The sequence below is a fragment of the Schistocerca americana genome, chromosome 8 (assembly GCF_021461395.2).
Source record: "Schistocerca americana isolate TAMUIC-IGC-003095 chromosome 8, iqSchAmer2.1, whole genome shotgun sequence".
NCBI classification, from domain to species: domain Eukaryota; kingdom Metazoa; phylum Arthropoda; class Insecta; order Orthoptera; family Acrididae; genus Schistocerca; species Schistocerca americana.
Window position 1 is genome coordinate 243,078,942 of NC_060126.1, and position 27,403 is coordinate 243,106,344.

The window sequence follows — 27,403 nt, forward strand, 5'->3', positions numbered from 1 at the left end:
TTCTAGGGGACTGATGATCACAGATGTTAAGTCCCATAGTGCTCAGAGCTATTTGAACCATTTGTACCTCGTTTTGCTGTGTAAATGCAAAGCCTTGATCAGCCACACCACACGTTTTATTGTTTGTTACATATAGCAGTACTAGAGCCAAGGCCTCAGCTGAAGAAAATGGACAGCGTTTCCCAAGACGCTCTTTTCACCGAGAAATAAATTGCTGCTCACTTGACAGTTGCGTGTGAAAGTGGTAATCTGTTTTTGAGAGTGACTGACAGCTGTCGGCCACTGCCGCAACCGTCGATCCTCTGATGGTCTTCCTACATTTCGTTGCAGTCTTCTCGCGTTCCAACCGTCTTGTAGCCAACAGCCTTGTCAGCGAATAGCCTCATGGAGCTTCCGACGCTACAGTTCCGCGGTATTCGATTATCTTGCAGTTACCAGGAATTTACACATTTTTTACGTTGTCTGGCATACGCATAGGCTTGTGGCTTCATGTTCGCAGTGAAGGATCGAAAATTCTTCATTCTCACAGTGACAGCGTGTATGCTGGAGAAAATATGCATAATGACCGAAATTCAGAAAACTCAGTTACGCGGTATTGCTTCTTCAACGATCATACGTAAATTTGTACAGAAGAATGGGAAAAGAAAACTGAGGACCTGTTATACGACGATCAGTTTGGCTTCATGAAAGGTAGTCGCGCCAGAGAAGTAGTTCTGGCATTATGGCTGATCAAGGAGGCATGACTACGGAAAAATACACGTTCACATGGGGCAAGATGTTCAAATTCTCAGGAAAATTAGTGTAACCTATTGGGAAAGATGGCTAATGCACGAAGAGTACAATAACCACGAGGGAAAAATAATAATGGAAGACTAGCAACGAAGTACTCGGATAGGGAATGGTACATGGCGGGGATGTAGTCTTTAGCCCCTACTGTTTAACATATGTATATCTAAGAAGCAATTACGGAAATTAAAGATGGTTTCAGGAGTGGGATTAGAATTCTGGATGACATCATTGATAAGTAAGATTCGCTGATGACATTGCTGCCCTCAGTGAAGGTGAAGGACTGCAGGACGGACGTGTTGAATGAAGTCAACACTCAGTTGAGCATAGAATGTGGATTGAAGGTTGAAGGAACAAGGAAAAAATGAACAGAGAGTAGCAGAAATGAGATTAGCGATAAGTTTTACAAAGCTATGGACCAATATTCGGCGAAGTGAAGGAATTCTGCTACCATGAAAGCAAAATGACCCAAGACGGATGAAGCAACGAGGAAGTAGGAAGTAGACTAGTATAGGCAAAGTGGGCATTCCTGTCCTCAAGGAGTATACTAGTAACAAACAACTACCTTAATTTTATGAAGAAATTTCTGAGAATGTGTGTATGGAGCACGGCAATGTAGGGAAGCGAATCATGGATTGCGGAAATACCGGAACACAAGAGAATCGAAGCGCTTGCGCTATGGTGCTACAGAAGAATGTCGAAAATTAAGTGGACTGATAAGGTAAGGAATGAGGTGACGAAAGGAACATACGGAAACACTGACAAGAAGAAAGGGTGGGATTATGGGACATGTTTTAAGACATCAGGAAATAACACCCATGGTATTAGAGGGAGCTGTAGAGGGTAAAAATTCGCAGAGGAAGACAGAGATTGGAATATATCCAAGAAATAATTAAGGTTGTAGGGTACAATTGCCAAACTGAGATGAAGAGGTTGGCACAATACTGGAAGTCGTGAGCCGCATCAAACCAGTCAGAAGACTGTTAACTGGCCTTCCTCTAGCGAAAAAAAAATGCAGATCTGACATCGTAATTTTATTAAACAAGAAAAGGAGATAGCTATGAACTAGAGGAGCCTGGTGGTCTAGCGGTAAAGCGCGTGCCTGGAAACCGATGAAGCCCCGGAATCAAATCGTGGGACGGCCACGAAGTGTGTGCTTTAACTTAGCCTTCACCTCTCAACGACATGAGAAGCCGCCAGAAACGACACGTAGTTCGGCTTCCACGTCAAACTGTTAGATGCCCCTTGCCCGGTTGAATAACTGGGGTAGGTCAGGGGCACTAACGTTGCCGAAGTGGTTTACAATCGAAAGACTTGGACCAGACCATTGAGCCACACAAGTTGTTGTTATTATAATTATTGTTATTATTACTAATATCATAATGCGGAAAAGATACAAAGTCCGTGAAGAAACGAGACGGTGTTGTGCGTCAGGAAAAGTCACGCAGTTGCCATGTGCACTGCTGCTCCGCACACAAACAGCAGAGGGCGGCGAGTTGCGACTGCGGCCTTTAGGGACCCGGCACGCCGTCCTTGGAAGAGAAAGAGACTGCCACAGAGGTCGCTAGCTGCCTGCACTTCCCTACAGGTCATAGCGCTAAGGCCGCTCACCATCCACAAAGCATTTTGCCATCATCGCTAAGTATCACCTTACTAGCTAACTACGCGGCACTGCCTAGTTACTTATCGATTCCAGTCTTAGACAGGAAAATAAATGAATCTGCATATAGTGTCAATAAATACCTAGTTCATTTCCATGTTCAACGAGTATAATTACAGTGTATGAATTATAATGTAAAATGTTTCATAAATTCAGGGTACTACTTAATCAGCACAAAATTATATACGATATTTTTTTGCACCAATTTCAGGTGCCTGAATGGATAAATTCCCAAGTGAATCCACTCTTGAGTTAGTAGCGCGAAGTTGTCACTTGGAATATATTTGGCGATATTAAATACATTCCGCAGTTCTTAAAGACAGCCCGTATGATTGACTGAACGTTGTCGATTATTTTCACGCCATCCCCTCAACCCGGCAAGGCACCCCTAACGCAATTAGGTTTGTCTTCTCTGAACAGTATATTTTTCCTAGAAGATAAGTCTTCCATGTACTGTGCTTTTTTTTTCTTTTTTAGTTCCTGACACGTCACTAGGAATGTCCCAAGTCTCCAGTACTTTTTCCCCCATTAAGACTCTTATTTGCACCACGTTCGATTGAAATTTTTTATGCTTCACCTGCTACATCTTCCCTCCCCTTGGTGACAAGTATCATCGTAATCCTACGATACCAATGAACTCAGTAAACCTAAAACCGTGAAATCGACACTGATTTAGACTGTTTTCGATCATTTGTTCACGTCACTCCCTCCATACATGCACGCTTTTCCTAGGGCGTTCTTACCCCCACGGTAGTTATCTCTTGGTGCTAAGTTATATGTGTTCCAAGTTTGTTTGTAGTTACGCAAGGCGTTTAACAGCTATGCTGCCCCCACCCCCTCCCCCACTTACACACACACAAACATAACCGATGAACCAAAACATTATGACCAGTTGCAAAATATCGTGTCCGTCCACATTTGGAACGCAAAACTGCGGCGATTCCGCGTGGCATGAGTTCGTCAAGTCCTTGGTAAGTTTCCGGGGGTATAATAATACGGCACCAGATGTCTGCACAGGGCACGCAATTCCAGCACATTACAGGCCGGTGGTTCGTAGGCGCCGAGTTGCCGTCCGACAGCGTCAGAGACATGTTCCGTCGGGTTCCGATCTGACCGGTGTGGTGGCCAAGACATCAACGTGAGTTAACTATCATACTCTCAAACTGATGTAGCACGTGTGACGTGGAAGTTATCCTCCTGGAAAATGCCATCGCCCTTGAGGAAGACATCAATAATATTCACGCTGGCATGGTGACTTCGATTACAGTAACAGGTACCCTGGAATACATGGCGAATGTACCCTGTAACATAATGCTGTCTCCATAGGTCTGCATCCGTGGCGCGACACATCTTTTAGAGTAGCTGTTCGCCTAGATCAGGTTTCCCAAACAGTGTTCTGCGGACCACATATGTTCCGCGGCGGCGGCGGTCAGTAAATGAAAAACTATTAACATGGCGGTTTTCTCCGATATTTTGAAGGTACCAATTATTTTTTAAAATTTTATTGCGATTTAATAAATGATGGTTTAAAATTGAAGTAATCACTGAATAAACAACTTTTTTAAATTTTTAAAATACGGTGTTCTATCAAAGTATCAGAATTCTCGAAGTATTCTGTCAGAGGAAAAGTTTGGGAACCCCTGGCCTTGATGACAGTGTGTCCGGACATAATGTTCGATCTGGTGTAACAAAAAATGTGGGTCATCCGGCCAGGCGTCACATTTCCATCGATCCACGGTCCAGTCTCGATTATCCCGTGCCCACTGCAATCGTAGTTAAAGTTGTCGGTAAGTCAGCATGGAAACACCGATCTTCTGTCGACAACGTGTCCTGAACGGTGTGCTCTGAAAGACTTATGCCTGTACAAGTACCGCACTCGGCCGTCAGACTTGCCACAGATCGTTGCCTTTCCTACTTCACAGAGCGGGCAAACCTCCAACCCCCACGTTCTCTGAGGACGCCGTCAACGTTTAATACCTTGTTGCCTAATGACAGTAGCATGTGAACACCCGATCAACTTTGCCGTTTCCATGATGTTCATTCCCAGGCATCGGACCCAACGGTCTACCCTTCGTCAAAGTCTCTTGTGTCAGGGGATTTCCCCTACTGCGGCCCATACCGCTGTTAGATGATCCCCATTTGTCTCCGCTCAGCTTATACTGTATATTTTCCCAATAGCGCCCGTGCCCGCAAAGCCACCACGCAAAATAAGGTACACGGTGGACGGGTATAATGTTAAAGCTCCTAAGCGTAATCCAGGTAAGGCATCCAGTCACCCCTGAAATTATACAAGCCACAGCCATTTAATAACTACGCCCACCCGTGGCCAATGAGCGACAAAGGCGCAAGAAAATTATGGGCTCCGGCTCAAATTGATACATCCAAATTTTATCATAGGTTAAAATGCTGCACTAAAATGTATCACTGAAAGAATTTTTGAGCTCGGTTCAAATGAGATGTCTCTGTTCTTTACGATGAACGGCAGGCTTCCTGGACTCCCACCTTGCCAGGAGTTTTGCCGCCTAATCGAGAATTGTAAACTTATGGCTTTTCTTTTTTACTACCGTCGGTCTTCCCAATACTCCCCCCCCCCCTCTCTCTCATCCAGCGGCACATGAATGCAAATCTCCAACTATATTTTTCATCATTAAACTAAGGCGACGAGACTCCTCATTTTCCGGGCCAGGCTTCGATTTTCATGTTTTGTCCTCAATTCCTTCTTGTATCTTGCGCTAGATTTTTGAATTTTCTCAAAATAATCGAAATAGGAAGAATGTGCTGAACATTTTAAAATAGACAACTGAATATACCTGTCCAACCAAATTTGGCTTCAATTACTTAATTTATTTAACTGCAACAAAATGGAACTATCTTCTGGTGCGAATGAATTTTCTTTGACTTTAGAAACTTAGCTATACTGATGGTTGCCATACCGAAGCATCAAACTAGCTCATATGGGTAATCGTGGTGTTATTTATTTTCTGTTTTAAAGGAAATATTTTTAGAATTAGGACCGAATCTCAGTTCTTTCAGCATCCACTTTCTTGCGCTGAAGTAAATAAACGCCGGGTACCCAACCGGCACACTGGTCTAAGCGATCTCCGTTTTGTGCTCAGGAGCGGATGATTTAGTTTTCAGATGGGTAGAGGCAATGTGTTTACTTTCGTCAAAGTAAGAAAGGGCTTTTTAAAAATTTTTCTGTATGCTCTTGAAACAACTACGTGTTTTAATTTTTCCTCTTTTCCATGTTTTCTCCTCATTTGTTCGATTTTTAAACGGTCCTCCACCTTCCACAAACCTCGCGGGACTTCACTCTGTTTTGGATGATGGCATGAGTTGTTCCAATTGTTGTCAGTAATTTGTTCTGCTGTAAGTCGTCGATCTTCCTGGAGGAGTGAATACGAGTTTGTAATACCGAGGCCGAGAAACTGAGCGGTGCCCGTCGGCTACGTTTTTGCGACCACTTTTAAACTTTTGTACTTACGCGTAAAAAATTGCACACTTCATGGAACTATCACCATACACTGTTTCGTCACCCGAGAGAATATTTCAAACGGACCATAGAAGACTATCGACCATGAGACTCCGACGTCTGTGGCGCGCTTTACAGTCACAAACCGCTACGTCAGTGATCGTCCCATGTACCCGGGATCTCACTGTACGGGTATCACGCCCTGACGCTCCCCATGCAAAGCGCGACATTCTTCAGACCTACTTTCCCTTTACCCGCGACATTCCGTCGGCGAATTTCGCTGCCGGCACGCAACGCCAAAGGAAGGAAGAGACTTCACCGTGTTGTTTTTTGCCGTCTTTCCCATAACAGCTCGGATCAAACTGCCTAAATGTTTTCAACTTTGAATGCGAGGAAGTATCCGCCCAAATACAGTTGTAGCTTCTGACGATCTACATCTATATAGATTACTCCGCAATTCATATTGATGTGTTTGGCAGAACGTATACAGAAAAATTTTCAGGGTTTTGCACGACCGTGAAATTTAAAATTGTTCCTGCGAATTAAACGTTCGAAGAGATTTCGGGATTGCAGCCGGTCGTTGTAGACTTCATTCCACAATATTTCTACTGGACACCTGCCAGTCACCTTCAGGTGAGAAATCGAAGACTGACGAAGACGCGATCCACTCCACCTTACATATGCGTCGGAGTCACGGTGACACAAGAACAACACTGCCAGGTGGCAGCGCCTTAGCTGGTGGAACTACAAAGATCAGCTGTCTTCAGAGTTGCCGCTCGCCGCTGCCATGGGAGTATCTGGCGCCTACGTCTGGAGCAAATATCGGAGATCACAGGGTTCTACACATTATCTAGCTGGTAGACGCTGTCGTGCTTTATTAGATTTTCCTCGATGCGTACTGTGTACTCGCAGACATTTTCAAGGCTTCTTTATGATGTTCTAATAAACCACGACAGCGGCTGCCAGCTAGATAATGCGCGCCACGTACATATAATCTCGACTCCAGTGCTCTAACAGTAATGGAAGGTGAAGTTCTGACAATGCCAGCCACTCGTGCTGCCGAAACGTCAGAAAAAGCATCAAACATCGGCTGAAGAATCTGAGACAGAGGTCAACAAGCAATTTGTTCAGAAAGACTGCCCTCAAAAGCAAAAAAAAAAAAAAAAAAAAAAATGGTTCAAATGGCTCTGAGCACTATGGGACTCAACTGCTCAGGTCATTAGTCCCCTAGAACTTAGAACTAGTTAAACCTAACTAACCGAAGGACATCACAAACATCCATGCCCGAGGCAGGATTCGAACCTGCGACCGTAGCGGTTTTGCGGTTCCGGACTGCAGCGCCTTTAACCGCACGGCCACTTCGACCGGCCCTCAAAAGCAAGGATATGCTCTATATCAACATAGTAATACAATGAATGGGAGGAAAATATGCTACGAGTATGTATGAAACAAGTTGTGCGATATGTAATTATTAATTCAAAAAATATATTAATGTATTTGTGCATTTTTTTTACTATACTATAAATTCATCATTTCGGGGTCGATTATTATCGGCAATCGATGCCTAGACGTTGATGATGAAATCTAAATCAGCATCGATGACCTGCCATCATCGCGCATCCACAATCGGAACCGGTCGTCAATAACGATTTATTTACCTACAGTTTTTGGTGGCTCTGACATTTTTGGAATAATTTTACGATCCCTCGTCATACACTTCTCTCTGGAACGAGGCACAGACTAAGCGCCAACGTTCTGCAGCGGCGCGGAGCGCGCAAGTAGCGACAATGCAGCACAAAAGAAGTTTGGCCGGTGCGTGATTTGGGCAACGGTGGCGGGAGTGCGGCGGCAGCTGCGATGCGGTGCGGTGCGACGGCCTTCGGCTGCACCGGAGTTGGTCTTGCGTCTTGCAGCGGGCTCGGAACCTGGAGCTGGAGACTGGAGACGTGGCAACAGCGGTCGCTGCTGGACGCGCGCCCAAAGGTCGCCGCTTCGAGCTCCGTTGCGGGCACCAGCGCTGCCGCAGACGCGCCACCGCCGTCGCCTGAGGTCCCACAGCGCTAGAACGGCGACTCTCGGCTCCGTAGGGCACAACACCTGTTTTCTGTCACACCAGCTGTCTGATCTGCCGCTCCGGGCACTACTCTGCAGAATGCGTACTGTCGTCTCCGTAGTTGAAAGAATACATGTAACAATCGCGCGTGACAGGAAAGAGAGCAGATCACTACTGTTTACAAAAATAAGTAAAATATCGGATACACAGACCTGTAGACCAACGTAGCTGACGATGAAACGGATGAAGGTTTCAGCAGTTAAGAAGAAATGAAGAAATTTGGGAAGGACAGGTAAGCACAGAAAGCTGCATCAAACCAATCTTAAAACTGAATACCACCATCACCACATCATCATCATCATCATCATCATCATCATCATCATCATCAACAACAACAACAACAACGCTGACGTCCGTCTGTTGCAACATCCTAGGGCAGATTCTAAAGTCAAGCATCATGACATTCCTGGTGGAAAACAAGCTTGTCTTAAAAAAATCATCACGGTTTCAGGAGAAACCACTACTGTGAAATACGGCACGCTTTATTCGTACACCTGTTGCAACCAACAGATGCAAATGAACAGGTAAATTTCGTGCTTCTAGATTTCCGAAAGGATTTAGGTCTACTGACCAAGATACGTTCATACAGTGTGTCTTCGTAAATCTGTGATTGGGTCGAAGATTATTTTAATTATAGAACTAAGTACGTTTATAGTGGTCGAGTGAGTTCCACACAAACGAAAGTAAGATATTGAGTTCCCAAAGGAGCGTAATATTATCTCTAAACGACTTATCAGATACGATCAGTGGCACTATAATATTGTTTGCTGCTGATGTAGTTGTGAACAGGGAAGTTTCGTCTTTGGACGATCCAGAAGAATCACACAAAGACTTGGGCAAAATATACGCTTCGTGTACAGAATGAAAACCCTTCTTAAATGTGGATGAATGGAAGACAATGGCTATAACAAAGAGAGAGAACCCGATAGTATCCGATACCAAGATTAGTGGCGAACACTATGAGCACGCCACATCATTTATCTACTTAGAGGTAATAATAAGAAGCCATATGAAATTGGACTGTCACGTAAAATCTGTATTAGGGAAGGCGAATTGAACTCTTTGATTTATTTTATTGGTTCCGGGAAAATGCAATGCATCCGGTAAAGGAAATCACGTACAAAATTTCTGAGATCTTAAGATACAAAAGTGTAATAGAATTCCTCTGATAACACCAGAATTCATTTAAAAAATTACGACTAAGTTCTCGACAAATGCTGCTGAGTAAATGTAGAAAACCTGTATTCGAAGAAGACAGTGCGACCATTATGCTGCCACCATCGTCTATCTCGCGTAGGGATCATGCGAATAGAAAATAATGGCTCTAAGCACTATGGGACTTAACATCTGAGGTCATCAGTCCCCTAGACTTAGAACTACTTAAATCTAACTAACCTCAGGACATCACAAACATCCATGCCCGAGGCAGGATTCGAAACTGCGACCGTAGCAGTCGCGTGGCGCCGGACTGAAGCGCCTAGAACCGCTCGACCACAGCGGCCGGCTCATGCGAATAGAGATCGAGGCATGTACAGAGGCATGCAGTCATTCCCCCTCGCTCAATGTGTGGATTGAACAGCGCAGAAAACGGATACTACTGGTACGACGCAACCTCCGTCCCGCACTGATGAGTGACTTGCAGAGTACATATGCAGATGTAGGCACAAGAACGTAGGATCTCGGGGTTATTGGGTATCGGTACCGGCTTGTTTTGGGCAGAAGGGTTGTGCAGTTACAGAACGTTCGAAAGAACATGAACGACTTGCGCATCTCAAACAAAGCCCAAGTCAGCCGTAGCTGAACACAGTGCAAAATGTGGCGAGGATATAGACCACGCTAATATTCAAAGAGCACCACATCAAATAAACGAAAAGTCACTTAAGCAGTTGAAATCACTAAAGGCCCAAACAATTGCATTCAATCACCGGCGGCACGGTTGTCTGCCCTCAGCGTTACGAGGATGCTGCCGCCGTATGTAAACATAAATGCAAACATGACACCACTCGAGCCCCGCCCAACACAACTACAAGTACACCGGTGAACGCTTCCACCAGTCGCAGCAATGATACCGATAGCCTATTATTAATATCTGTGATGATAAATCCGTGGTGATAAACACGGAAATTCTGTCCCAAAGTAGAGAAAATAGGACAGTGTTCCACATTCTGCATCCAGTTCTCGGAAGGTGGTCTCGACAATAAGGCCGAAACTTCGGATCAGAAGAGTCTATAATAACGACGCGTTACCAGTAACCAAGAACTTTTATCATCGTCTAAAACTGCTGCGAAAACCTTCGTTCTTGCGTTCTTTACACCACGAAGAGGACTGTACAAGAACAAAACGGTATGTTACGAACTTTCAGCACCAACACAAGGACATATGGACCATTTCGTAGCTATGGGTTAAGTCTTGACAATTTGGGGCGTTATCATGCTTCTGGCGGTCTTTTATGGTCCGGATGTATGATCATTGGCCGCTGACACATACTTACAACAAGGTATTCCGAATTATAACTAACGCTCCTTGCTTTAAGTTACTCTCAACTCTCACACTAGCAACATTTACGCAACCATCCATCTATCAATTCATCCAAAGCAGATCGATCAGATTTCATACAAAAACAAATTTTTCGCTGCACCATCTCACCAGTTCACTAGGCCAAGAACCACCAAATTCGCTTCATAAGAGACTAAAGATGACCTTCATGCGACACTTTCGGCACTGACAAACATTACGGATACGCAAACACTAACACAAACCTAGTTCCCCCTTTTTTCTAGTTATCTGTAGTACTGTCTGAAGTCATACGGACACAACACCCTGTGCAACATCTATTGTGTATATGACCAATGGAATGAATGAAGTTCCCTCTTGCCGTCTTGCTCAGTGACTGTTGTTAGCACGATTAAGCAGCAGAGGGACAAGGCGCAAGAAGGAAGAGGTTGAAAGTCTCGTAGCCGACGAGGTCATTACAGAGAAGTTTGCTTAAACTATTTAACAAAACGTTGGACAACATAAATCGGGATGGACGGACAGGAATCTGACGCCCGCAACTACCCGAATGCATGTTCAGTGCTGGAGCCAGAACGGCCCCCAGCTCGACTCGTCGACTTCAAGACCGTTACACATGATTTCCAGGTGGGTTTGGACATGGTCTCCGAAAGAAAGTAGCCGGCTCTGTTTAAGGAACCATTCGATATTCAGGGAACCTAAATTTGGATATGTGGACTCTAATTTGCATGCTGTTCCTTCAAAATTCCAACTGGAGTCTCTTAAGCACTAAGACATTTCGCTCGCTAAAAGCAAAGGAATCAACGACTGGAATAGAATTATGGGACATTGGAATCTAGGACTGTATCTGATTAAAAATGGAGGGATACGACAAACGCCAATGTATGTATCGTCCGAGGGTAAGGGTCGCGGTTATTTACAGTCCTGCTTAGGAAAGTTTCCCAAGGATCAACGACAATAATTTAAGACAGTTAAAACTAAAGCAAAACGAAGAAATGGTGTAAGATGTAAAACATTTTGTAGCCACGATACCAAAAGACTGTATGTCGTATACATCCCTGAGCAATGGTTGTACCGATCGCTTACATCAAACAATTTAAAACGTTTATCGTAAATGTGTTAGGCTGTCCACTTCATAATGAATGTATCGTAGATTCATACGTATAAAATTAACTTTAACAATAGTTAACACACATTGATACGAGATCATTCAGCGCGGCAATACGTTTACAGAAAATACGTATGTCTATGAAGAAAGGTGCTATACATTGAGCTAGTTCAAAATGGTTCAAATGGCTCTGAGCACTATGTGACTTAACAGCTGTGGTCATCAGTCCCCTAGAACTTAGAACTACTTAAACCTAACTAACTTAAGGACATCACACACATCCATGCCCGAGCCAGGATTCGAACCTGCGACCGTAGCAGTCGCGCGGTCCCGGACTGCGCGCCTAGAACCGCGAGACCACCGCGGCCGGCACATTGAGCTAGTGTCCTTTACCATAGCGCTGCAAATTTTGCGCTGCGCACTACAGAAAGACAGCTTTCATGATCCTCACGCCTTAGAATCAATAAGCCGTAAAGCGACTGCAGTCACGACGTAAATTAATTGAATTCGAACACTTAAGCAGTTTCACACTACTTCTGATGTCGACGCTACTGTTCTCCACGTGCATTGAAGTCACTGGTTAAAATTTCCCGTTTTGTCTGTCTCAAAAATGCTATCACCTTTTGGCCTCAAAGACGGGAAGAATCGTTTAGCGTCTTCAAAAGCGACGATCTTATGAAGATTATGATAAAAATTTTAATACAGTAATTAAAAAAACATTTGCAATACTAACCAGATTGTTATTAGGACAATAATAACAAAGGTTTAGAGTCATAACGACGTATCTACGAAATTGGAGTAACATACGTATTTCACCATTGTCTTAATGTTAAAGCTGGTAATTACTGAAGGAAGGTAACTACACGCCAAGAACCATGAGATATCACAATCACCAACAGCAGTGATACTGTTTCTAATGTTGGAAAATTTCTTTTATTTCATCTCTCAAACATGCATTTTGTAGATAAGTCGCTATGACTCTAAATCGCCGATAAGTGAATGCGCAATTACAGTCCAGGAAGAGAAATTCCTATACTGTGGACTGCGGTAGTAGTATAGGTAACTTCGATGTAAAGTAGGTCCTATTGAAAATGCGATATGCACACTACCTACAGAAGTTCTTTTGGTAAGTAAGAAACCGACGATGATAAATCACTACATGGATTCAGTTTTCCTCAACGTCAATGTTTAGTTGCAGTATTGTAAGGAAATGATATACGTAAAGGTTCAAAGAATAGAAACTGCAGCTACAGTTGTCTGGTTTGAGATGTCATATAATTAATCATATAAAACTGAGGAAACTAGTAGTTGCCATGTACAAGGTGGGGCAAATAAAAAGTGACCCGGAAGAGAAGATACGATTTTTAAATCATTTGTTGCAGCCTTAACGGAGGAGGAAAAGGTCTACAGTTACTTCCAACAGGATGGAACAATTGTCCATACAGTCAGCCGAACCTGGGAGCACATTTACACAATCTTCACGTCTGACAGAGTTGTTAGCAGAGGTTAGTCTGATCGCGGTCTTAGCTAGCCGCCTGATCTGTCAATATGCGATTACTTTGTGTGGGGAGCCCTCAAACCTACATAAGGTGTATCGCGACAGCCCTAATAGTTTTCGAGAACTCCAGCAGAACATTTCCGATGAAACTGCAGCAATTCCATCAGTCCAGCTTCTATCGGCCTTCAGAAACTCGCTGACCAGGGCCCAAAAGTGCCAATAGATTAAGGTGATCATTTTCAAATCTGCTATAGTCAGGTTAGTATTGTATTTCGAGCTCTGTTCCTCGGGCCACTTTTACGAGTATTTTCCCCCACCTGTATAATCCCATTTGTGGATCCAGACGGGAGAAACAGATCTGCGCCGGGCGCTAGTGTGAACTTTCTCTGCCGGCCGTTATACATACGCACTCGGCGTGAAGTACGGTATCTTGCTTCCTTCCATAGAGAGAATTACAGAAACGATTAGTTCCTACAACGGAATCTCACTCGGTATGGTGGGGCTTCGCTGTGCGCCTTGCAAGTAGCACGACAAAGAACCAGATGCCAGCCATATACCTGAGTCACGATGCTGCAGAAAGTGCGAGGAGAAGCCCAAGCTTTACTGCCAATAACAAGGTTCCCGTCAACAGATTGCGTTCGAGAATCTATCTATGGTCTTTCATGCGAATACCACGCTGCTATTTCAGCCACAGAGTACTCTGTGGCTCACGATTACGTGTCATACAGATTGGAACAGAGGTTCAGGATTTTATTTTTAGTTTGCTGTAGCGTGTTCTGTGATACTGAATCAGACTTTACTCTTTTGAAATACTTCACACCTTACAACAATGTCCATATGCAGCGAATAAATTCATGTGTCCTAGGAAGCCTAAAATACATGGCAGAAGATATTTAACACGACACTATCGGTTCCCTTTCCTGAATCTTTCGCGTACAGAGCGAGTCGGCGTGTTTCCGCATGAGTCCTCTCCTTCAGTCAAGTATCCGAGATAGGCAGCACAACTCTACCACTTCTATGAAGACAGCCCATAATGAAGTAATGTGGTGGTGAAACTAACTATTGGTCACAGGGTAAACCTGCTGTGGGCCCTTAATCACTCAGGGGTTAGTGATAAGGGTGAAGCTGATAGGCTAGCCAGGGTCCTATCATTACGATGTCGTAAAATCTGAGCTACGTAGCTGAATCAGGACGCAGCTCGTAGAACATTAGACTAAAATCCCAAAAATAAAAACGTGGAAAGCTCATGATGTCGAAACCATGTTTAAAGAGAAGTTCTGTAATTCTGACCTTGAACAGGACTCGTGGTAAGGTTAATGGCTAACCATAAGAAGCTGAAGACCTATGAGAGGAACTACTCCTCTTTAAGGGAGCTGGTTGGCTTTACTAGGACGACAGGAAGACACCGCACAATAACTTCGATGCAAGCAACAGCACTGTTGTTTTGGACCGTGGTTAAATCAAACAAACCAACTATTGGGTTGATAACTCGTGTTGTATTTACTTTTTGACCACATTTAGTTAATAACATCCTTGAAGCGTCTATCTAGCTCCTGCCAGTCTCTAAATTCGCTCTTCAGATTCACAAAGAAAAATTAAGAAGTAAATACATGAGTAACAAGAAGTAATGGCCGCAGCCATGCAGTTTACAATGGCCACGAAACTGGTGATGGATACCGCCGCTTCTGGTGCAGTTGCCGAAACTGAAAGAATCCGTGATGTACAGTGACCAGTAAATCACATACAAGGGTAGCGGAATAAAAAAAAATTCACAAATGTAAAGAAAATTGAACACAAAGTTGATTCATTTCCTATTTTAAAAGAAATTTGGCTATGTATGGATTTGATACGCAGGTCACTATTGCTGTGAAGCAAATTATTGCGTTTCGTCCCTTACAGTTCTTCTTTGAGATTTCATTAAAAACATGTTGCTTGTTCCACCTTCACATGGTGACCTCACATAGCTTTAACACAGAATTTACACTGCAGCCGGGTCGGACCTAGGATGTACTAGTTTCAGTTGGGATGCCAGCTGCGTTGGAAATGATGGACATCAGACAAAATCGTATTTCATAAAAGAAATATTGATCCATTCTGCTTTAAAATAATCTTAATTTTCAATTTTATACAGAAAAATGCTGTATATTTATATAATTCCGAACTGCTCGATGAATCACCCACACTGTGATTATGTTATGCTTTTCAGGACGTAAGCAAAAAACGAAGAAAAAGAAATTGGGACTTAATGCCCCGTTGATGGAGTGCCCATTAGAGCTCCGATTGGGGACAGAAGTCAGCTATGTTCCTTTCGAAGGTACCGTCGGGGAATTTGGCGTAGAGTATTTAGGAGAACTACAGAAAACCTAAACCAGGATGGCCAACCGGGCACTGGTAGCGCCCTCATCCAGAATGCGAGTGTAGCGCCTCGTCGTTGCGTCACCTTGATCGGCACGGCGTAAGCACTACTTCAGCGATGCTGCTGAGATGGAAACTGCAACTTAAGTCGATTTCACTAGGAAGTTATACTTGAAGTGAACTGAGAAGAAATTCGTGTTATAGCGCACCAAGGCTTGCGATTCGAGCCTATTGTTTGATCGCAACGTATCGCGAGATCGGCAGCGTGATCTGACTGCTGCTATCATCCTAAGCGAACCCAATCACTAGTTTGTTACGTGAGTCTATTTATACCTACTACAGTTCCCTGGCAAACTATTCCACGTTTTCGAAAACGCAGGAAGTCACGTTGAAACACATGTACTATGCTGGTCGTCCCATGAGCAGCATGTTTTATAATTTTAGGGAGTACTTTCTGAATTTTTCTCTTTAGTGTGTTATGGCGGAGAAATGACCGAGATGTTCACATTTTAAGAAAGATTTGCAACTTAACATATTGAATTACCTCTCTTTCGAGTCTTGTATATGGTTTATACAAAAGTCCATAAAACAATTAAGAGTGAAATATGATTTGGGAAATTCTATGAAAATGTCTTACTTCCACTATTGCGGTAACGTATTAATCATGTCAAATACAAATCAAGTTCATATGATTGTGATAGTACCGTATGTTTGCGTAGGCCACAACTTTAACAGCATTTCATTTTTTTCAACAATACTGCTCATTTCGAGTGACAGTGACATTTCGAAATACATCTGTTAACTCAGTTTTCGACTAGCTTGTATGCAATATCTGACGAGTATATAGAAGACATCCCTTGAGGGGCAGGGTCATTAGGAAAGAAACTCAAGCTAGGAATGGGAACGACTGGTGACGAAAATGGGGTATATCCTTAAAAAATAGCCGGCCGGGGTGGCCGAGCGGTTCTAGGCGCTACAGTCTGGAACCGCGCGACCGCTACAGTTGCAAGTTCGAATCCTGCCTCGGGCATGGATCTGTGTGATGTCCTTAGGTTAGTTAAGTTTAAGTAGTTCTAAGTTTAGGGAACTGATGACCTCAGAAGTTAAGTCCCATAGTGTCAGAGCCGTTTTTTAACCTTAAAGAATAGAGGGAGGACGGAAAAGAAAAAAGACTGACATTTCAACTCTGTCCCTGCGAATCACTTGATTTTTGAAAATATTGCTGTCTCCTTTTATTTTCACTCGAAATGGTGAGGGAAAACGAAAAATGACTAGACTACTTACGGGCAAAAACATTCATTAAGTCACATTTAAAGAAGGACCTAATAAAGGTCACCATAAGACAAAAGAGCGGATCTTTCCTACTTTAATCACACTATCCATTCAATATCGGATTGGGTATATAAGCTTAGATACAATTTATAGTTCACAACTTTTAACTAGTCATTTTTTCATTGTTAATGTAATGTAGTAAAAACGACGCCTTTACGTAAAAGAAGAAGATTATCATGTGTTTTGTGTCTATGATTTACACACTGTTGCTATCAATGAAAAGCAGTAGTGAGAAGCGATCTTGTAGGAAGAAAAAAGGGTAAGAAATTATAACTTTTGTAAAACCTTTTGACCAGGTTATTCAGAGACACTACCAGTAACAGTATCTTTTGGGAAGTTGCTTGAATTATTTTCTATGACAACGTGTTAGAAGATATAACCTCTTATTGGGGAAAATGGCAATTCAAAGACAGGCGTTTATATTAAATGTTTCTGCAGTACCTTTTTGCCTGATGACGAGATTATACCTAGAAACATATAACAATTTTATATATTTTAAGCAAGTTAGTAAAAACTGCGACTGGCAGTGGTCTCTCTGAGAAAAACCTGTTTACAAACAGAGAATAGGCGGCGCGCACACCTTGGAGGCGTCGGCACGCTGGATGGGCCGCACCATGAGCAGCGGCGGCTGCTGCCTGCGCTGGCCGTGGCCGCTCTGCGGGTTGCCGGAGCCGCCCCCGGCGCGCCGAGGCCACCCCCTGGCCGCGCCGCCTCCAGACATCGCCCGAGAACACCCAAACAGCGACCGGAGCGCAGACGCAACACCGACTACGTAACCGCCGCGCCGCGCAGACACTGCCGCGTCCTATCCCGCCCACACCACAACACGACGCGAGCCGCGCTGCACTCGGCAACTTTCGGCCGTCCTCGGCACCCGCCTCGTCAGCCCGCTCCTTGTCCCTCGAACAGCGGACTGTGCATTTCGGGTTACGCCGCCGCGTTTGGGAAGCGTGTATGCTACCCGAGTAAACCTTGCAGACGAAGCCAAACGATGCGATGTGGCGCGTAGGTATGTTTCACACATTCATTAGGCCTGTATTACACTATCAAATATCTTTGTCAAAGAAATTTGATGGTGTAATAGGGAACTCTGTCAAATGTCGTCAAATATTTGATCAAATCTAGGGCCTCGCTGTAGATTTGATCAAAGAAGTCGCTTGTCTTTGTTCACTGCAATGTGACATGTTACCACGTGGAGCGCTAGCATCGCTGCAGCGTTCTGTCATCTGTAGCGTTTTTATAAACATTACCGGCAAATACAATTGGTTGTACCGACAACTACAAAATTAATAGAGATGTATAAAGCTGATGAGGCGCTTTACAACGTGAGGCACCCTGAATACAAAAAATAGATTAAGAAGATTGGAGATCTAACCTAACCTAACTCTCTCCTGTAGCAAGGAATCTGAGTGTTACAGTGAGCCTGTATTCTGCAGATGTAGCAGTTCGTAAGTGAATTTTGTGCTTTGTGATACGAGGATACACTTCACTGAGCACATACAGAAATGTACGCTCATCCATTCTTAAGTAATTGATTTACGACTTAACGTCCTCCACTATAAGCTCACGTAACAAGTTTAGCTGAACCTTTTATCGTGTCGTCGTAAAACCCACGGCTTCACGCAGGTACGTTTCCTTTTTCCCCCGCTTCTCTTCCGCATGTGCATACTGTGCAATTGTGGTACATGCAACTGCTGCGATTAACAAGTTGTTGTTGTTGTCAGCCATCTTGAACTTTGACGAAAAATATGACAATGTAATACCCCTTCTACCGCTACGTCAAAGATCTTTTTCAAATATATTTGACGGAATATTTGATCACATCTTTGATCAAATCTTTGACAAAGAAATTTGATAGTGTAATACCGGCCTTACTGGGTAACTAGTATTCATTACGACCTGAAAACAACCGATTCTGTTTCTCCTTAATAAGTTTTTTTTACACGCCACGCTTCGCTTTCCTTTTCATCACACAATTACCGTAGCCTAACTCATTAATTTCCCTAGTGGATTTAACAGCCACTCGTGGTGCCGTTACTCGAGTGTTGTCTTAGTCTCGCGCAATTTGTGCCCAACTCGCACCGAGCCAGTTGCCCTTTTTTCCAAATTGTTTTCCCTTTTATGTTTATTTATTCGCCTCAATTCGTTCTGGCTATGAGCGTACCTGGCCAACGAACAAGGTTACAGGCCTGGGCAGGCAGAACGCGACCTGATGGCGCTGCTCAGGTCGCGGCAAAGGCGTCACAACACCGCAGAGCCGAGGCCCACGAGCAAGCGGCTGCCATCGCTCTGTGAAAGCGGCCGCGTGTATAGAGCCATTGTTGTGGCAGTAGACGATTTGCCAATGTCTCGCAGGACGCGATATTTTTATGTGACTGATTCGGTCTCGTTGCATAATGCGATTTTTCATTTTTTGTTACAAGTTATAAATTTTGTGCAGAAATGAGTAGCTTCGACAAGCACTATCTTCTCCTCATACTAGCGCTATTGAAATTGTACAGGATGTACCACATGAAACTAGTATTGCCTTACGCACCGATGCTAGTCGAATTGCTGGTGAAGTGGCTCTCAAGATAGCTACACGCATTTTATCAGGAATTTGGGTGCAGCTCTGTGTTCGTGAGTCTGTTGCTGCGAGATGCTTGTATTGTTGAGTTGGTATTAGAATTGACACTGTGGTGTGTTACAGACACACTCCTTCAAGGAAGTAAAAAAATGTTGCAAGCGAAGTGGCCCGGCGAAAAACTCCGCACGACCAGCACTATTTGAGACCAACAGCACTAGACTGAGTGCCGTGTCTGAGGGAAGAGGTTGTTCCCGAAGCTGCATCGCTGAATCTACCAGATTCCACATGACCCTTGCCATTACTAACACTATTTTTTTTTTAATTTAATCTACTATCTTTTGATATTTTCGTTAATAACAGCAGCTGCTAACACGTATGTACTTACCTTTAGATCCAATACAATCTCACACAAGATCTACTTCAATCTGGAAAATGCCTGTGACAGGGACACTGTACTCCAGCTGTTGGAGAAAGATGATCAATCAGATGATGACTTCAATATTTATAGTGATGTAGAAGAAGACAACGTGGAAAGAAGAGAAGAAAATACCAACACTGAACAAGATACATACTCCAGTGATAATGACAGTGATAATCTTGTTGACAAATATTTTCTCGGAAGGAACAATTCTACAAAATGGTCAAAAGTGTATCCACCAAAAAATGTTCAAACTGTCAGTCATTTACCGGGAGAGGAATGGGCTGTGAAGAATGCAGGAACACTAGAGCAAAGTTGGGACTGCTTTTTCGACAATGAGGATGCTCTCTAGCATTGTCTAGTACACCACTAAACAGATAAATGAAGTACAGGGACATTATTCCAGAGGAAGGGATGCTCATTCGACAGATGTAACAGAAGTAACAGTTCTGTTAGGAGTATTGCATTTATGTGCGGCAAGGAAAGACAACCATAAGGCACCCCAAGACACATGGGTTTCCGGTAAAACTAGGAATCTAGTTATGTCATCTGACAATGGCAAAGACGATTTAGGTTCCTCTTATGCTGTTTGAGGTTTGACAACAGGGATACCCATGAGGAATGGTGGAAGGTTGATAATTTAGTGCCTATACATGAAATATTTTCTTCCTTTCTGGAAAACTGTAAAATCAGTTGGGGGTACTGATTCTATTGATGAAAAGCTACAAGCTTTCAGAGGCAACTGTTTCTTCAGGCTGTATATCCCTAGTAAACCAAATAAGTACGGGCTATGCACCATTGGCAATTAGTAACAAACCAACACATGTTGTGAAACATCTCACTTCTGTAATATCAGGAACTGAGTGGAATATAACCACAAAACATTGTTCACCTCCTTAGAATTTTCTGATGACTTGTTTCAGAAGAATCTCACTCTGGTTGAAACTATAAGGATGAATGAATACGAAACTTCCTCGGTGTTTACACAAGCAAAGAACTGGGAGGTAGGAAGAACAATGTTTGGCTTTCAGAAAATGAACTCTAATGTCATATGTCACTAAGAAAAACAAGGCGGTTCTGATACTCTCCACATTGCCTCACTAAAACACAACTGATGCTAAAAGTGGGTATAAGAAAAAGCCAGAAATGATAACCTTTTATAATGCTACCAAATCAGGAGTTGATATTGTTGATCAGCTGTGTAGTACTTATAATGTGTCCAGAAAGATCAACAGATTGCCTATTGTGATTTCTTTACAGCATGATGAACATTGCAGTTATAAATGCACAAATAATATTCCATGCAAATAATACTGATGCTAGCACCAAGTGCACCAAGTTTCAGAAAGTTCCAGGGCATAATCTCGCTGCTGATTATTTGCTTCGAAGTTCCCAGTGTTCATCATGGCCAAGAGATCTCAGATGCGATGAAGGGACATTCCGACCCACAGAAAAGGACCGATGCTCAAAAACACAGAGCTGCTGTGAATGTGGTCGTTCAAAGAATTGATACACCAAGTACAGATGCTGCAGCCAAAAGACATTTCTCTGTTCACAACATGTACAGTAAGCATGTGCTGACTGCTAATTGTAGTGTTCATTATAAACTGTATAATGAGTTAAGTAGGTTTGCTTTCATATCACTATAATCCAATTTTCTGAAAAGTGAGTGATAATGGTTTTTCACATTAGTGACGAATGAGACTGCAAATAGCGTAATGCACCAGTCGACAACTTTGTGATCTATACATGTACCTAAAAATCAGAAAAATAAAATATATTCCATTCGTCAGAATGTGCACATCTCTTTCATTTTATGTAATTAATATTGCTACACTTATACATTTTAACAGATAGAACAAAATATACATTGTTACTGCAAGAATGCTGACGGCCTCTGCGCGACGCCATGCGACCTATTATGAATGCGAACACTGTGCGTAAATGCAACATTACTACAGAAATTAACATCGTATGCACCAAATTACAGGGTGTTGCTGGCAACATCATCACATAATGTCAGAGATGCCCTGATGCCCACGGGCGCCACTTCCAGTACCTCTTACAAACAGTAACTACATGTTTTTTAATGTTGCTATTATCTATTCTTTTTTAGTTACTTAACAGTAACTTGAATCTCAGCATGAGACATACCAGTTTTATGTGGGACATCCGGAACAAAGAAATTAAGCTGTTGGGTGTATGAGATCAATACGAAGAGAGCTAGCGTGGGGGAACATCATTGCCTGGGTACTGAGCTAGATTCACAGGAAGACAGGTTTTTCAAGAGAGAAACACCATCACCTAAATAAAAGGGAGCACCGAGAAATGCACAATGAAGTAGACAAAAGCAACTGAGACAAGGTAAAAACCAGACTTTTGTTTGAGGTAAGTTTCATCATTTTTTGTCTCCTTCTGCCTCATGTAGAAGTTAAATAACTCTTTTCTATTTCAATTTTGCTGTATCAAATGTCCGAAAGAACAGACACCATATCCATACAGGGTGTTACAAAAAGGTACGGCCAAACTTTCAGGAAACATTCCTCACACACAAAGAAAGAAAATATGTTATGTGGACATGTGTCCGGAAACGCTTACTTTCTATGTTAGAGCTCATTTTATTACTTATCTTCAAATTACATTAATCATGGAATGGAAACACACAGCAACAGAACGTACCAGTGTGACTTCAAACACTTTGTTACAGGAAATGTTCAAAATGTCCTCAGTTAGCGAGGATACCACCCTCCGTCGCATGGAATCCCTGATGCGCTGATGCAGCCCTGGAGAATGCCGTATTGTATCACAGCCGTCCACAATACGAGCACTAAGAGTCTCTACATTTGTTACCGGAGTTGCGTAGACAAGAGCTTTAAAATGCCTCCATATATGAAAGTCAAGAGGGTTGAGGTCAGGAGAGCGTGGAGGCCATGGAATTGGTCCACCTCTACCAATCCATCGGTCACCGAATCTGTTGTTGAGAAGCGTACGAACACTTCGAATGAAATGCGCAGGAGCTCCATCGTGCATGAACCACATGTTGTGTCGTACTTGTAAAGGCACATGTTCTAGCAGCACAGGTAGAGTATCCCGTATGAAATCATGATAACGTGCTCCATTGAGCATAGGTGGAAGAACATGGGGCCCAATCAAGACATCACCAACAATGCCTGCCCAAACGTTCACAGAAAATCTGTGTTGATGACGTGATTGCATAATTGAGTGCGGATTCTCGTCAGCCCACACATGTTGATTGTGAAAATTTACAATTTGATCACGTTGGAATGAAGCCTCATCTGTAACATTTGCACTGAAACGAGGACTACATCTACATCTACATTTATACTCCGCAAGCCACCCAATGGTGGCGGAGGGCACTTTACGTGCCACTGCCATTACCTCCCTTTCCTGTTCCAGTCGCGTATGGTTCGCGGGAAGAACGACTGTCTGAAAGCCTCCGTGCGCGCTCTAATCTCTCTAATTTTACATTTGTGATCTCCTCAGGAGGTATAAGTAGGGGGAAGCAATATATTCGATACCTCATCCAGAAACGCACCCTCTCGAAACCTGGCGAGCAATCTACACCGCGATGCAGAGCGCCTCTCTTGCAGAGTCTGCCACTTGAGTTTATTAAACATCTCCGTAACGCTATCACGGTTACCAAATAACCCTGTGACGAAACGCGCCGCTCTTCTTTGGATCTTCTCTATCTCCTCTGTCAAACCGATCTGGTACGGATCCCACACTGATGAGCAATACTCAAGTATAGGTCGAACGAGTGTTTTGTAAGCCACCTCTCTTGTTGATGGACTACATTTTCTAAGCACTCTCCCAATGAATCTCAACCTGGTACCCGCCTTACCAACAATTAATTTTATATGATCATTCCACTTCAAATCGTTCCGCATGCATACTCCCAGATATTTTACAGAAGTAACTGCTACCAGTGTTTGTTCCGCTATCATATAATCATACAATAAAGGATCCTTCTTTCTATGTATTCGCAATACATTACATTTGTCTATGTTAAGGGACAGTTGCCACTCCCCGCACCAAGTGCCTATCCGCTGCAGATCTTCCTGCATTTCGCTACAATTTTCTAATGCTGCAACTTCTCTGTATACTACAGCATCATCCGCGAAAAGCCGCATGGAACTTCTGACACTATCTACTAGGTCATTTATATATATTGTGAAAAGCAATGGTCCCATAACACTCCCCTGTGGCACGCCAGAGGTTACTTTAACGTCTGTAGACATCTCTCCATTGATAACAACATGCTGTGTTCTGTTTGCTAAAAACTCTTCAATCCAGCCACACAGCTGGTCTGATATTCCGTAGGCTCTTACTTTGTTTATCAGGCGACAGTGCGGAACTGTGTCGAACGCCTTCCGGAAGTCAAGAAAAATAGCATCTACCCGGGAACCTGTATCTAATATTTTCTGGGTCTCATGAACAAATAAAGCGAGTTGGGTCTCACACGATCGCTGTTTCCGGAATCCATGTTGATTCCTACATAGTAGATTCTGGGTTTCCAAAAACGACATGATACTCGAGCAAAAAACATGTTCTAAAATTCTACTGACACAGTGTTGGATGAACCATTCGCAGAAGTGTACCCGTGGAGGCCAATCAGCTGCTGATAGTGCCTGCACACGCTGTACATGGTACGGAAACAACTGGTTCTCCCGCAGCACTCTCCATACAGTGACGTGGTCAACGTTACCTTGTACAGCAGCAGCTTCTCTGACGCTGACATTAGGGTTATCGTCAACTGCACGAAGAATTGCCTCGTCCATTGCAGGTGTCCTCGTCGTTCTACGTCTTCCCCAGTTGCGAGTCATAGGCTGGAATGTTCTGTGCTCCCTAAGACGCCGATCAATTGCTTCGAACGTCTTCCTGTCGGGACACCTTCGTTCTGGAAATCTGTCTCGATACAAACGTACTGCGCCACGGCTATTGCCCCGCGCTAATCCATACATCAAATGGGCATCTGCCAACTCCGCGTTTGTAAACATTGCACTGACTGCAAAACCACGTTCGTGATGAACATTAACCTGTTGATGCTACGTACTGATGTGCTTGATGCTAGTACTGTAGTGCAATGAGTCGCATGTCAACACAAGCACTGAAGTCAACGTTACCTTCCTTCAATTGGGCCAACTGGCGGTGAATCGAGGAAGTACAGTACATACTGACGAAACTAAAATGAGCTCTAACATGGAAATTAAGTGTTTCCGGACACATGTCCACATAACATCTTTTCTTTATTTGTGTGTGAGGATTGTTTCTTGAAAGTTTGGCCGTACCTTTTTGTAACACCCTGTATAAGTATATAGTTCTGCCAATACCGGCCATGACCTTCTTCTTCTGTGCGGATGCATACATTTTCGCCGAACTCTTACGGGACTTGGTAGGAATGTCTTCCATGAGTAATGTGTGTGTTGGGATGGGCCACTACGAATGTAGTGTGTGGAGATACAAGGTGAGAATGTGGGTCTCGCAGAAGGCGTGCGTGAGATAGTCCCTGCAGTCGTGCTATCCTCTGTGCCCTCGGTGGCTCAGATGGATAGAGCGTCTGCCATGTAAGCAGGAGATCCCGGGTTCGAGTCCCGGTCGGGGCACACATTTTCACCAGTCCCCATTGATATATATCAAAGCCTGTTAACAGCTGAAGGTATTAAAATAATTCTAATTTCTTTATAAAACATATCTGATAAATAATATGATCTACTAGGAATATACAGCTTGTTGCACAAATCATTCTTTAATGTGCCTATTCATTTTATCTGCATAATTTATTTTACTTTTTTCAAGGTATATGGCGACAGGTGACAGAAACCAGATCATCGCTTCTTGTTTTCGGCTGTGACATTTGACCGTCTCAGAAGTTACGAGGAAAGCTATTCTTATTGCGGTCTTCAATACAAAAACTGGTTTGATGCAGCTCTTCATGCTATACTATCCGGTGCAAGTCCCTTCATCTCTGAATAACTACTCCAACCTACATCCGTCTGAAACTGCTTAGTGAATCCATCTCTTAGTCTCACTCTACAATTTTTACCTGCCACCAAACACCCCCTTTCACACTTGCCTCCAACATTAAATGACGCCTTGATCTCTCGCACTGTATCCTATTGTCAGATGCCAGAATTTTCTTGTCTCCACAGTTTGATACAGTACCTCCTCGTTGGTTACATGATCTATCCTTCCTATCTCCTGCATTCTTTTGTAATACCACATTTCAAAAGCTCTATTCTCTTATTGACCACACTGTTGATAGTCCACGTTTCACTTCCACACACGACTACACTCCAAACACATGCCTTTAGAAGAGACTTCCTGACACTATATTCAATGTTACGAAATTTCTCTTCTCTAGAAACACTTTCCTTGTCATTGGCAGTCTACATGTTATATGCTCTCTAGTTCAGCCAGCAGCAGTTATTTTGCTGTCCAAATAATGAAATTCAGGTATTACTTTCAGTATCTTGTTTCCTACTCTAATACCTTCAGCATCACCTGATTTATTTGATTACATTACAATATGCGTTTTTTGCTTTAACTGATGTTCGTATCATATCCTCTTTGGAAACACTTATAATTCCAATAGAGATGTAACAGAAATTGAACAAAGGATTTTAAGAACTTTGTGGGTTTCCAAACCACCTTATAAGCACAGATAGAAAGTGAAAGTGAAATGGTTGAAGGAAAATGGATATCTGTTCTGCTATAAACAATTCTTTTCACTTGCTCTTCTTGCAGTGCTGATTCATATTTCATGTTTATAGTATTTGATATTTCTCATAAGATTGGAAGTAATACCTTAAATTGTGCCATGGAACTACTGTATGGATTCTACGATAATGCTAGAAGCTGGTGAAATGAATTAAAATTTGTGTCACAACCAGGACCTGAAACTGGATCTTCTTGCTTACCACACAGAAATGCTAACCTTTACACCACCACAACACTATGGTCAACACTGCTGTACGAACAACCCAAGTTGAATGCCCTCCCCAACCGAAATTTCAATTCATACCTTCAGCTTTCATCTACATCTACATGGATACTCTGCAAATCACATTTAAGTGCCTGGCAGAGGGTTCATCGAACCACCTTCACAATTCTCTATTATTCCAATCGCGTACAGTGCGCGGAAAGAAAGAACACCTATATCTTTCTGTACGAGCTCTGATTTCCCTTATTTTATCGTGGTGATCATTCCTCCCTATATAGGTGGGTGTCAACAAAATATTTTCGCATTTGGAGGAGAAAGTTGGTGACTGGAATTTCGTGAGAAGATTCTGTCGCAACGAAAAACGGCTTTTTTTAATGATTTCCAGCCCAAATCCTGTATCATTTCTGACACTCTCTCCCATACTTCACGATTTTCCCCTTAAACTGTCACTATTACCAGGGCTCTCCGGCATTGGAACAGCATCACAGCACTGGACTTTATGGGCATGTCTTGTACAACAAGTGATTGTATAAGTCTTATAATTAAATTTTCCCAGGGACATTTAATTCTCATCTTTATCTAAAATAATGTTAGAAGCTGAAGAAATGAATTAAAATTTTATT

General features: G+C 43.0%; 1 protein-coding gene and 1 non-coding gene across 4 annotated transcripts in view; one reads left to right on the plus strand and one right to left on the minus strand.

Annotated features, from left to right (window-relative positions):
* The window catches only part of LOC124545215 (afadin), a 1,085,620-nt gene that overhangs the window by 83,197 nt on the left and 975,020 nt on the right, over nucleotides 1-27,403 (minus strand). The gene's annotated exons all lie outside the window — the stretch shown is intronic.
* On the plus strand, nucleotides 25,369-25,443 carry Trnat-ugu. The gene has a single exon. It is a non-coding gene; the product is annotated as a tRNA-Thr (tRNA).